We start from the raw sequence: 12,362 nt of genomic DNA, 5'->3' as shown, positions 1-12,362 counted from the left end.
AGTTGATGTGTGAGTGTCATATATCAATCTGTTGATTTCATTGGTTAAGCAATAAAGAAACTGCTTGGCCCTGATAGGTTAAAACATAGGTTGGAGGAGTAAACAGAACAGAATGCTGGGAGGAAGAGGAAGTGAGCTCAGAGACACCATGCTCCCCTCTCCCGGGCTCTGCTCTCTGAGACACACGCGATTCAACTCCGACCCAGGATGGACGTAGGCTAGAATCTTCCCGGTAAGCGCACCTTGGGGTGCTACACACATGATTGGAAATGGGCTAGTCCAGGTGCGAGAGTTAGCCGAGAAGAGGCTAGATATAATGGGCCAAGCAGTGTTTAAAAGAATACAATTCGTGTGCTGTTCTTTCGGGGCATAAGCTAGCCAGGCGGCCGGGGTGCTGGGGATGCAGCCCCGCTGCTCATATTACAACAGGAAGTGAGAACACCAGCCTTTGGGGGAGATGGCAAGGACACACCCGCCTCTATAAAGAGAGAAGCAGTCGTGGTGGGGATATCCACAGAAAGGCGTTTCAAGCAAGGAGAACGGGAAGTGCAAAGACCCTGAGGCAGAACAGGGAGTTTGGTGTCTACAAGGTGCAAACTGTCCATCTGCCCTTCCCTGTGCAGCAGGGAGTCTGGTGGGTTTCCATCTCAGCAGGCCCTGCGGTCAGTTCTTCCTTCATAGGGCATGTGCGCACACACACACACACACACACCCCACACACACACGACAGGGAATATGATGAGAACTAAAGGTCTCAGGACAGAGAGGTGGCAGAGCACAGTAGGGGACAGGAAGGTGACAGGAGACCCAGTCCCCACCCTGCACTGTACAGCGAGAGCCCCGTTGAAACTCAGTGGTGAGAAGCCTGGGCTTGAAGGAGCAGAGCCCATTCGTTCCAGTGAGGCCATCAGCTGTGGTGGTCATGCCAAGGCAGAACTGCAGAGTTCCTCTTAACCTCTGCACACTTTCTCCCACACTGCCCCATCCCCCACATACAAGCTTCTCTGCAAAAAAGGTAAAGTCTGGGCCAGGATATAGCCAGAGATAGAGCGCTCATGTAGCACCTGTGACGTCTGGTACATCCTCAGCATCACATGCACCTGTGCACGCACACACACACATACATACACATGTGCACACAAATGTGCACACACTCACATGTGTATGCACACACGCAGGATCACTCACACAAGTGACAGTATAAGGTCTTTCGGCCACATGGGAAAATTCCATCCATCCTATGTGACCTCCCGTCTATCCCATGACTCAACCTCCATCCTGAAAGAATCCCTTGAGAAAGTGTCCCTGTGCTTAGACAAGCAGGCCAAGGAGGTGACTGCAGAAGGGCTACCCATGTGAAGATGCTCCTCAGATGCCTGTCCACATAAACCCTGGAACAGAGAAGCCTGGTGTAGTCATTGGCCAAGGCATCTTATACAGCAAAGAGAAAGAACAAGCTGTAGAGATGGAGATGAGACCAGACACAGAGACATACAGCATAGCAGGTTCTGTTGGCTTAAAGGATCAGTTTAGGTACAGCCACCCCCAGTGGGAAGTGAGCATCATTTAGGGGCCTCTTATTCAGGAGGACTCTGGAGTAAAGGCTGGGGCTGGGCTCACAATACTTGTTGAGGTAGGACTGACTACAGTGATAAGGTTGTTCTGGGAACATTCCTAGTCAGGACTGGTGGCACACACATGTATCCCCAATACTGAGGCAGAAGGATTGCAAGTTCAACACCAGCTCAGACTACAGGGTGAATTCAAGGCAAGCCCTGGCTACTACAGTATGGAAGTCTGTCTCAACGGAACAGAACAATGACAAAAGCAGATGGCTCAGTGAGTGAAGGTGCTTGTTGCCACACCTGACAGACCTCAGTTTGATCCCTAGAACCAACCTGGAGGAAGGAGAATCCCGGCAGGGTGTCCTCTGATCTCTACACCTGCACAGTGGCAAACGCACACTCAAAAGTTTCCCTAGGGAGGCCTGTGCACTTTTCTGAATGCATACTGGATGTCAACAGAAAGCTTTCAAAAGTATAGCAACTTGGGAAGAAACATGGGCTGTCCAGGAGCCACTGTGTGTGAAGGTGAGGGGCATGTGAAGGTGTCTGAGGCACCATGGAAGCCGAGACCAACACCACCTACTACCGTAATTGTCACACCCGAGGTGGGGGCTGGAGTCAGGGGAACGGAGCACAGTTGATGCTTATGTGCAGATGGAGGAGCTGAGACAGTGTTGCCTTTGGGTGCCGTTCTAGAGGGTTCTGTTCAGCACCCAACAAAAGCACATGTGTCCTCGGTCACTGGGTGGTCTTCATCATTGATGTTGCCTCCTTGAAAGCTTTGATAGGACCAGAAAACATCTCAGCAAATGCCGCATGCCCTGTATGCTTACCATCCTCCATCCTCTGCTCCCAGCACAGGCATCACTAATTGATGCCAGCACTTCCGTCCTGCGATCCCAATTCTGTCGTCTAATTCTTTACGACCATTCCAGAGTTCCTGATCTAAATGCCTACTCATGCCTCAAGCGAGAGTCCCTTGGAGTTGCACCCAAAAGACACTCCTGTTTACAGACAAAAGGCCAGAGAAGCGTCCCTCAGGAGCTGCAGCCAGAGTAAACTCCCAGAAACCAGCGCTCTCAACGCCCCCACCCCCACCACCCATCACAGCTGCCGCTCAGAACCCCAGCTCTTCCTGCTGCCCCCATCAACATGTGGGCCTCATGGGGTTCACTTGGGCAGCCCAGAAGTAGCACCGTATGAGACTATAATCTACCACAGGGTTATCCAGAGCACCCTGCTTTGACCAGCTTTTTTTTTTTTTCCATTATTTAACTTTGTTTTATGTGCATTGGTGTGAGGATGTCAGATCTGGAACTTGAGTTACAGACAGTTGTGAGCTGCCATGTGGGTGCTGGGAATTGAACCTGGATCCTCTGGAAGGGCAGCCAGAGCTCTTAACCACTGAGCTATCTCTCCAGGTCCTCTGACCAGCTTTTAGTACCAGTGGTGGGACACAGTCTAGGGAGACAATTCCAGAGCATCCCCGTTAACTCCAGGGCCTGTCAGGCCACACCTCTCTCCTAAGACATTTGCATAACTAATCATAAACTGATTAGAACCATGGCTTGCTCTGGCCGGGACCATCCCTCCCTGCCTAATAAAGAACATCTCAAAGTCCCCAGAATGCCATCACCTCAGCACAACCTATAATGTGCTCTCTATGGAGGAGCAGCTCGACTCTGGTTCAGAGCCCTGCCAATCAGGGCCTGGATATGGGAGTCATCAACTCAGAGGAGCTCCCTTCCAGCTCAGGCTGCCACAGCCACAGCTGCTGCAGCCCCACCTCCCCACCTTCCCCACCCCTCACCCCCTACCCCCCCACTTCCCTACCCCCCCACCCCCGCCGCCCAGGAAATCCATAGTCAGCTGCTGTTACCTCCACCCCATCCCCCCACCCCCATGAGTGTGTGCAAGCACCCAGATCCAGCCATTCCTGAAACTGTAACTTGATGAAGGCTGTTGGAAGGGGGTTCTTCCTCTGGGAAAAAGTTTGTTGACTAATACAGGTTATTAAGATAAAGCTGACTGGCTTTACACATGGAAATTACCTAAAAACTTGTTCGTGGGAATGACTTGGCCAGACAGAGTGGGTGTAGGGCTAGGTCACAGTTCCCACAGCAGGGACAGTGAAGAGAAATCCAGAGGCCCTGGGTACTCAGCAGCCATCTGCGCCACCAGGGTGGTCTCTCAGGAAGAAAGGAAATTGACAAGGTCCCCACAAGTGAGCCATCTGGCCATGCCCTGCTCTTGCCACCAGCCCCCACCCCCCGGGGTTCCCAGAATCCACACTATTTTCCCTTTTGTAAATAGAGAGACTAGGAATGTGGCTCATGATGGCTTGCCTGTCATATACGAAGAACCAGTTCAGTCTCCAGCACTAAACTGGGCATGGTGCTGCGTCCTGTAATCTGAAGACTTGGGAAATAGAGGCAGGAGGATTGGTAGTTCAAGGCCATCTTTGTCTACATATTGAACTGGAGGCCAGCCTGGCTGCATGAGACCATACTTCCCAAAAAAAGGTTTTTTTATTTAAGGGGCTGGAGAGATGGCTCTGTGGTTAAGAGCACTGGTTGCTCTTGCAGAGTATCTGGGTTTGGTTCCCAGCACCCACATGGTGGCTCACAACCACCTATAACTCCAGTTTCAGAAAATCAAACATCCTCTTCTGAATTCTGAGGGCATCAGGCACACATGTGGTTCACACATGTGCATGCAGGTGAGACACATAAAATAAAATACCCAAAAAGTAAAATCGGGTCCTGAGTCCTGACCCATTTCAGGCTCCACTGTGTTCTAGTAAAGTCTCCTGGACTGCTATTGGGCTTAGTTGTCGTTCAAAACAGACTGTCTCCTGGGATAGAGAGGACATTTGTCCTCAGTACAAAGGCTGAGCCTGGCACTCCTCCCGACATCTGACACACAGCCTCCTTACTGCCCACGCAGCAGGGCCTGCCAGTTCCCAGTGCTCTCAGATTCTTTTTCAACTCACCTGGGAGCTGTTTGCTTCCTTAAAGCAACATGCGCATGAGATAAAACACCCCACAGATTCAAGTCCGTTGCCGACTCCCCAGCCCCGGGTTTCTGTCCCCAGCAGCAGGCACAGGTTGGCTGCTTTTGCTGGGACATGCTGGGCATAGTGCACACAGGCATGCCGGACGGGTCTAGAATGATGGCACAGCTGGGCTTTGCATGAGGCTGAGTCTGTCAAGGGCACAGCAAGCAACAGTAAAGAGCAGACAGAAAAGTGTCATTGGGGCTGGAGAGGTGACTCAGTGGTTAGAGCACAGGTTGCTGCTGCGGATGGACCAAGGTTCAATTCCCAGCACTCATATGGTGACCACAGCCATCTATAACTCCAGTTCTAGGAGATCCAGCATCCTCTTCTGGCCTCCCTAAGCACCAGACACATACCCGGCACACAGACATAATGATTTTTTTTGTGGGTTTTTGTTTTGTTTGTTAGACAGGATTTGTCTGTGTAACGAGAGTGCCGGATGGAGTTAAAGGTTGGGTGGTGGTGGTGGTGCACACCTTTAATCCCAGCACTCAGGAGACCGAGGCAGGTGGATCTCTGAGCTTGAGGCCAGGTTGGTCTACAGAGCAAGTTCCAGGACAGCCAGGGCTACTCAGAGAAACTGTCTCAAAAACAGCATCATCAACAACAAAAACAAGACAAAAACACAGGCACACAGAGAGAGGGAGAGAGAGCCCACATGGGACAAACAGCACATTCTCAGCCACCACCACATCCTTCCTGATTGTTTTTGTCACCCCAAGGGGAAGCCTGTACCTGAGAGTTGGTCACCCTCCTGCTTGCCCTCCACCGGCTATGCCCATAAAAGTCTGTCACAGGAAGTTGGTATAGTCGGTTCATTTTGTTTCATTACAATCTGTGTTTCTTTTCATTACAAAATGTCTTTGTGTGTGTCCATGTGTGTATCTGTGTTATATGTGTATGTGTGTCTGTGTTATGTGTGTATGCACGTGTGTATGGGATAGCTCACCTGTGAAACTTGGAGGTTATAAATTGGGGACAACTGTCTTCAATCACTCTCCCTGCACCCCAGCTCACTGGGCAGGCCGGCTGCGCCCCCAGCTCACTGGGCAGGCCGGCTACATCACTGGGCGGATCGGCTACATCACTGGGCAGGCTGGCTGCACCCCAGCTCACTGGGCAGGCTGGCTTCACCGCCAGCTCACTGGGAAGGCTGGCTTCATCACTGGGCGGGTTGGCTGCATCGCTGGGCAGGCCGGCTGTCCAGTAGTTCTCTTGCCTCCACCTCCCCAGCACTGGGGTCACAAATACCCACCACTGTGGCTGTTATTTTAAGTGGGTTCAGGACCTCGTGCTTTTTTTTTAAATTTGTTATTGACTGTTGATTTATTGATTGAGACAGGGTCTCTCAATGTAACCCTAGCTGGCCTGGAACTCACAGAGATCCTCCTGCCTCTGCCTCCGGAGTGCTACAATTAAAGCTGTGCACCACCAAAACCATCTTCTTATTTTTCTATTTATGAGTAAGAGTGTCTGTAGTGGGGGAGAGGTTCCCATGGACGCCAGAAGAGGCCTTGGATGCCCCCAAAGCTGGAGCTGCAGGAATCTGTAAACCGCCTCACATGGGTACTGGGAGCTGAACTGGTCCTCTAGAGGAGCAGCAAGCACCCTTTCGCCACTGGGCCATCTCTCCAGCCCCTGCTTTGATCTTCTTTTTCTGTTTTGTCTCAGCTGAGGGCTCCTGCACATGGAGCTGAGGCCACAGGGTCTCCTTAACATTCTCTTTTGTTGTTGCTTTGTTTGTGTTTTGAGACATAGTTTCCCGTGTATCCCTGGCTGTCCTAGAACTCACTCTATAGACCAGGCTGGCCTCAAACTCAGAGATCCACCTGTCTCTGCCTCCTGAGTGCTGGGATTAAAAGCATGTACTACCACGCCCGACTTGATTGGCTTTTTTGGCGTAGTCCATTTATCAGGTCCTATTGGGCCCTGCACACTGTGTGCAGGGCAGAGTGAGGGTCTGCTCCAAGTACACACCAAGGGTTTGTAGTGGTGGTGGGGGACCTAGAGGTCGGCCTCCACACAAGGCCCTGATGTTGCTGCTGCAGCCCGCCGTCTTAGCTTATAGCTCCTGGAGAAGCTGTACCTAGAGGCTGTCCTGAAGATGTGTCACTGCTCTGACACCACAGAGTGAGTCCTGCCTCTCAGGACATCATATAAAAATAAAAGCCTTTGGACCAGAAATGCAGGCTGTGACAGGACCAGAGGGAGAGCTTTGGGGACAGGGGTCTGAGAAAGTGTTGGCAAAGTTCTGGGGATCCAGCCGTGGGGCCTCACACCAATCAGCCATGGAGGCTCACACCAGTCAGCCATGGGGGCTCACACCAGTCAGCCATGGGGGCTCACACCAGTCAGCCATGGGGGCTCACACCAGTCAGCCATGGGGGCTCACACCAGTCAGCCATGGGGGCTCACACCAGTCAGCCATGGGGGCTCACACCAGTCAGCCTAGCATTTGGAAGGGAGATTGCTGAAAGTTTAAGACCAGTTTATACTACATACTATACAGTGAGTTCAAGGTTAGCCTGGGCTACACAATGAGATCCTGTCACAAATAAATAAATACATAAATAAATAAAATAAAAATAAGAGCAAAGGGTGGTTGGAGAGAGGGTTCAGAGGTTAAGGGAACTTGTTGCTCTAAGAGAATACCTAAGTTCCATTCCCAGCACCCATGTCAGGCCAATCACAACTGCTCCAGGGGCTCAGAAGCAGCTAGGGGACAATTTGGCCCAATCATGCCACAGGTTGCCACTTCAAAGTATCAAGAAAGACCACCTGAGCTGGGCCAACTCCACTGTTGACGAGCAGGGAGACTCACCCCTGCGGAGGTAGGGCTGGGGCAGGTTGATATACTGCCTGCCAGGGGTTGCCACCTCTCTGCCATCTGTGAATGTGACTGAGGCATGTCGAGCCTGCCTGAACCCCGAAGATAAGGCCTACAGGGACCCCCAGAGTGTCATCTTCTTCCCGTCTGCTCTCTTCGGCTCCACCCCAGGGCTTCCGTACCACTTTCTTCACCGCCAGAACTCTTCCCTTAGATAGCCACTCAGTATCAGCGTCCCTTCACACGGAACCAGGCTGAGGTCTGGCAGGTGACAGGGCATGAGGTGTGGGGGGGTTGATTTAGGGATCTTTCTTCCTCCTAAAAGGCATTGCTGTGGGACCTGAGCACCCGTTTGGTGACTGAGCCCCAGCCACATCCCTCATCAGCACCTTGCTGGGCTCTCTGGTTTCCAGCCGGTCACTCGGCCAGCTTCCACCTTCACGTTTTTCAGCCATTGGGGTCACCTTGGGACAGCTAGTGTGGCTCTGCCCGGAGTCAAGTATTCTAGCAAACAGTCTCCTGTGAGCCCCACAGTCTCACAACGTAGATCTGTTACATAGATCCCATCAGACTGCAGAAATGGAGGCATGAGGGTGTCAGAGAACCTGCCGCAGGACACAGAGCTGGGGCAGTATTTGTTCAGTTCCCTGGCCTGACACTCAAGGCCAAAAGCTTTTCTGTTTTTTGTTTTGTGTTGTTTTTTTTTCATTGTTGTTATTGTTTCTGGGGAGTTCCATGGGCTGAAACCTCAGGCTGGGGTGCAGTACCCTCCCTCTGTCACTTAGTTCTCACAGCTGACGACCAGAGGTCAGATCAGGGTCAATCCAGTGAAACCCAAGACAACCGCCAGGGGCAAGAGCAGAGCTTGCGGAATACTTTCCAACTATCCTCTTTGCTCTTCTAAGGCTGGGAAAGGTCATTGACCTGCAGGGGTCATACAGCCGGTCACACGCGTCTGTTTTTCTACTCCCTGGACGGACTGAGCAAGTCCTGTCCCAGGGCCTTTGCACACACCTGCTTCCCAGCCTGCTGGTTTATCCTCAGGGCTCCTCGGGATATCGCTACAGAATCTTCCCCAGCACACCCAAGGCTGTCCACCCGCCCTCACCCCCCATGAGGATTTCCTGGCTCCACAACAAAGTTCCCCTGTCCCTCCCTTTGATCTCCAGAACAAGGAACTTGCCTCTGGAACCCGCTCTCCCCTCCGTGGCATTTGGTGGGAGCTCAGCAGATGTTGGTTGAGTGAATACATGACCCCTAACACAGAGCCGAAAGGCAGGTTTTAGATGTATATTTTCAAGATAACGGAGCCGAGGCTCGTGTAGCAGATCATACACAGAGCACCTAGAAGGAAGGACCCATGTCCGCTTGATCTCTCCCAACCCAGAACACCCCAGGGATGGCTCTAAAGGAGACCCCTCATGCCCCCACTCTGCTCTGCCCCTCCTCAGGATCAGTGCTGTGGCTGGCAGCTGTGTCCCCTGAGGCTCAGCGTCAGACTGTGGTGGCAGGATTAATCTGCCCTTGGGCTGAGCTGGCTCTAGTCCCAGTGAGGTGGTGATTGTCACTCTGAGAGAATAGGGCGCCTCTCGCCATGGCAACAGGGACGTCACCGGAGAAGTGTCTGAGCATAAAAGGGGGAGTCAGGAGACACCCACAGGCTTCGGCAGAAACGTGGTGTCACGGCCTCCTTCTGCTTGGGGACAGCTGCAGGGAGGCGGCCTGTGATGGCCTTCCCAAGAACTACCTGTACCCTGTTCTTCCGGCAGTAGGAGGTAAGCTGGTGGGGGACACCAGAGCCCATAGGTGCCCAGCCTCCTCCCAGGCCCTCTGAAGTGAGCCTGGCATCCAAGAAGGGACAAGAGAGGCACGGAGGCCCCTCAGGAATCACATCCCTGGATTCTCACAGGCGGGTCATGGTGGCCTCTAAGTGTCAAAGCCCTCCTTTATACTGTCACTTTTCCGTCTGTCTGTTGCTACTGAGGCAGGGTCTCCCTGTAGCCCAGGCTAGCCTTGAACTCATTATTCAGCCAAGGATGACCTTGAACTCCTGACCTCCTACATCCACCTCCTCCCAAGTACTGGGATCAAAGGAGGTGAACACCCCTGTCCCCAGCTTCCTACCTTCTTCAGTGAGTGACTTAGAGTTCTTAGATTTTGTTGAACCATTAAGGGCAACACTTGGCAGAGGCTCCATTGAGCCACCCACTGACCCTGAGCCTCAAGGGGAGATACAAGCTTGCGGAGTCCAGGGCATCTTGGCTCCTAGCAGACGGCACCTCCTAGAGCTGACTGAAAATTCGTCATCTCCTCTTCAGCTTTGACCTTCCTCCTTGAGGGTGGCTCATGGTCCCGGCCTCACTGCAGTGGGTAAGCACACTGGCATGGTTTGGGGCCACCCTTAGGGATGCTAGCTAGATTCTTTGACAAAGTGAGAGGAAGAGCTAAGACTATGCCAGCCCCAAAGCTCACCAGCAGCCTCTCTGAGCCCACCAGAAGACCCATTAGCCCCTGACTTGGCATAATCATTTATTTTGAGTGTTTTTTTTTTAAAGATTTATTTTTATTTTATGTGTAGGAGTGTTTTGCCTGTGTGTATGTGTATCACATGCATGCAATGCCCATGAGGGCCAGAAGGGGGCACCAGATCCCCTGGAACTGGCGTTACAGACAGCAGTAAATCAGCATGTTGGTGCTGAAAATGAAACCCGGGTCCTCTGCAAGAGCAATGAGTGCTTTTAACAGATGAACCATCTTGCTAGGCCCTATTTTTGGTATTTTGTGACGGGGCTCACTATGTCACCCAGGTTGACCTTAAACTTACAATCCTCCTGCTTTAGCCTCCTGAGGTGGAGATCACTACACTCAGCAACATAGCCTGGATGCAGTGGTGCACACGCCTTTCAATCCCAGCACTTGGAGGGCAGAGGCAGATGAATGTCTGAGTTCGAGTCCAGCCGGGTCTACACAGAGAAACACTGTCTCAACAAACAAACAAACAAACAAACAAAACAAAAGCAATGTAATGTTTTATAGATTGCATTCTTTATTCTTTTTCCTGGATAAGTAGTATTCTATTAGAATACTCCTTCTTTTCTTTTCTCTTTTCTTTTTTTTTTTTTAAGACAAGGTTTCTCTGTGTAATAGACCTGGTTGCTCTGGAACTCACTTCATAGACCAGGCTGACCTCGAACTCACTGAGATCCACCTGCCTCTGCTTCCCAAGTGCTGGAATTAAAGACATGCGCTACCACTGCCTGCATTCTTTGTTCTTTTTCCTGAATGAGCTGTATTCCATGGTGTGATTACGCAGCAGTGTATGTGTTTGGTCATCAGCTGATGGACCTATGGCTGTGTATATCTTTCTGCTGGGATGCTGCTGTGGACATCTGTGTGGTGGAGGATGCGTCACAGCCCTTTTCCTGGGGGTATAACAAGGCGTGAGCACTCTGTCACATTCCAGTCATACTGCACTGCTGGACACCATTTCTTTTTTGTTTTCTTTTATGGTTTTTCGAGACAGGGTTTCTCTGTAGCTTTGGAGCCTGTCCTGGAACTAGCTCTGTAGACCAGGCTGGCCTCAAACTCACAGAGATCCGCCTGCCTCTGCCTCCTGAGTGCTGGGATTAAAGGCGGGTGCCACCACCACCTCCGGGTCCATTTCTTTTTTAAAAATAGTTTTTATCGAGCTATATATTTTTCTCTACTCCTCTTCTTCCCCCACCCCTTTTACCCTCTCCCAAGATCCCCATGCTCCCAATTTACTCAGGAGATCTTGTCTTTTTCTACTTCCCATGTAGATTAGATCCATGTATGTCTCTCTTAAGGTTCTCTTTGTTGTTTAGGTTCTCTGGGATTGTGAACTGTAGGGTGGTTTTTCTTTGCTTTATGTCTAAAAGCCACTTATGAGTGAGAACATATGATAATTGTCTTTCTGGGTCTGGGTTACCTCACTCAGTATGATGTTTTCTAGATCCATCCATTTGCCCGCAAATTTCAAGATGTCATTATTTTTTCTGCTGCATAGTACTTCATTGTGTAAATATATCACATTTTCCTTATCCATTCTTCAGTTGAGGGGCTGTTTAGGCTGTTTCCATGTCTGGCTATGACAAACAATGTTGCTATGAACATAGTTGAGCACATGTCCTTATGGCACGATTGAGCATCCTTTGAATATATACCCAAAAGTGGTATTGTGGGTCTTGAGGAAGGTTGTTTCCTAATTTTCTGAGAAATTGCCACACTGATATCCAAAGGGGCTGTACCAGTTTGCACTCCCATCAGCAATGCAGAAGTGTTCCCTTTACCCCACATCCTCTCCAGCATAAGTTGTCATCAGTGTTTTTCATCCTGGCCATTCTTACAGGTGAACACCATTTCTTACCAAAGCCCTTTGACCCCAGCCACTGCCTATCTAGAGCCTCAGACCTCTGTTACCCAGGAAGGCAGGACGGACAGAGAGGCTGCCAGAGGGTTACTCCATTTTAACAGCCAGAAGAAAGCAAGTTAGGTGATCCAGCTGATCATGGGCCTGGCCCTCCACAATTTTACTTTCTCTTTCTCCCAGCTGCAGTGAAACTCTGGGACATGGCAAGGCCAGAGGCCAGCAGCAGCCTGAAGCCTCAGTGACCACGAACCTCTCCACCTGGTGCTGCCTGCCCCTCACCTGCCATGTGGGTGGGAACCGTGAGCACTTGGGGCTGGAGAGATGGCTCAGTGGATAAAGGTGCTTGCTGCTAAGCATGATGACCTGAGTTCCATCCCTGAGATCCGCATAGTGAAAGGGGAGAACAGACTCCTGCAGGTTGTCCTCTGATATCCGCATAAATGCCATGGTACTGCGTGTGTGCACACACCCATACACATGTGCATGTGCACACACACACACACACACTAAAATAAGGCAATT

The sequence above is a fragment of the Microtus pennsylvanicus genome, chromosome 1 (genome assembly GCF_037038515.1).
Source record: "Microtus pennsylvanicus isolate mMicPen1 chromosome 1, mMicPen1.hap1, whole genome shotgun sequence".
NCBI lineage: Eukaryota > Metazoa > Chordata > Mammalia > Rodentia > Cricetidae > Microtus > Microtus pennsylvanicus.
This window is presented reverse-complemented; position numbering follows the sequence as displayed.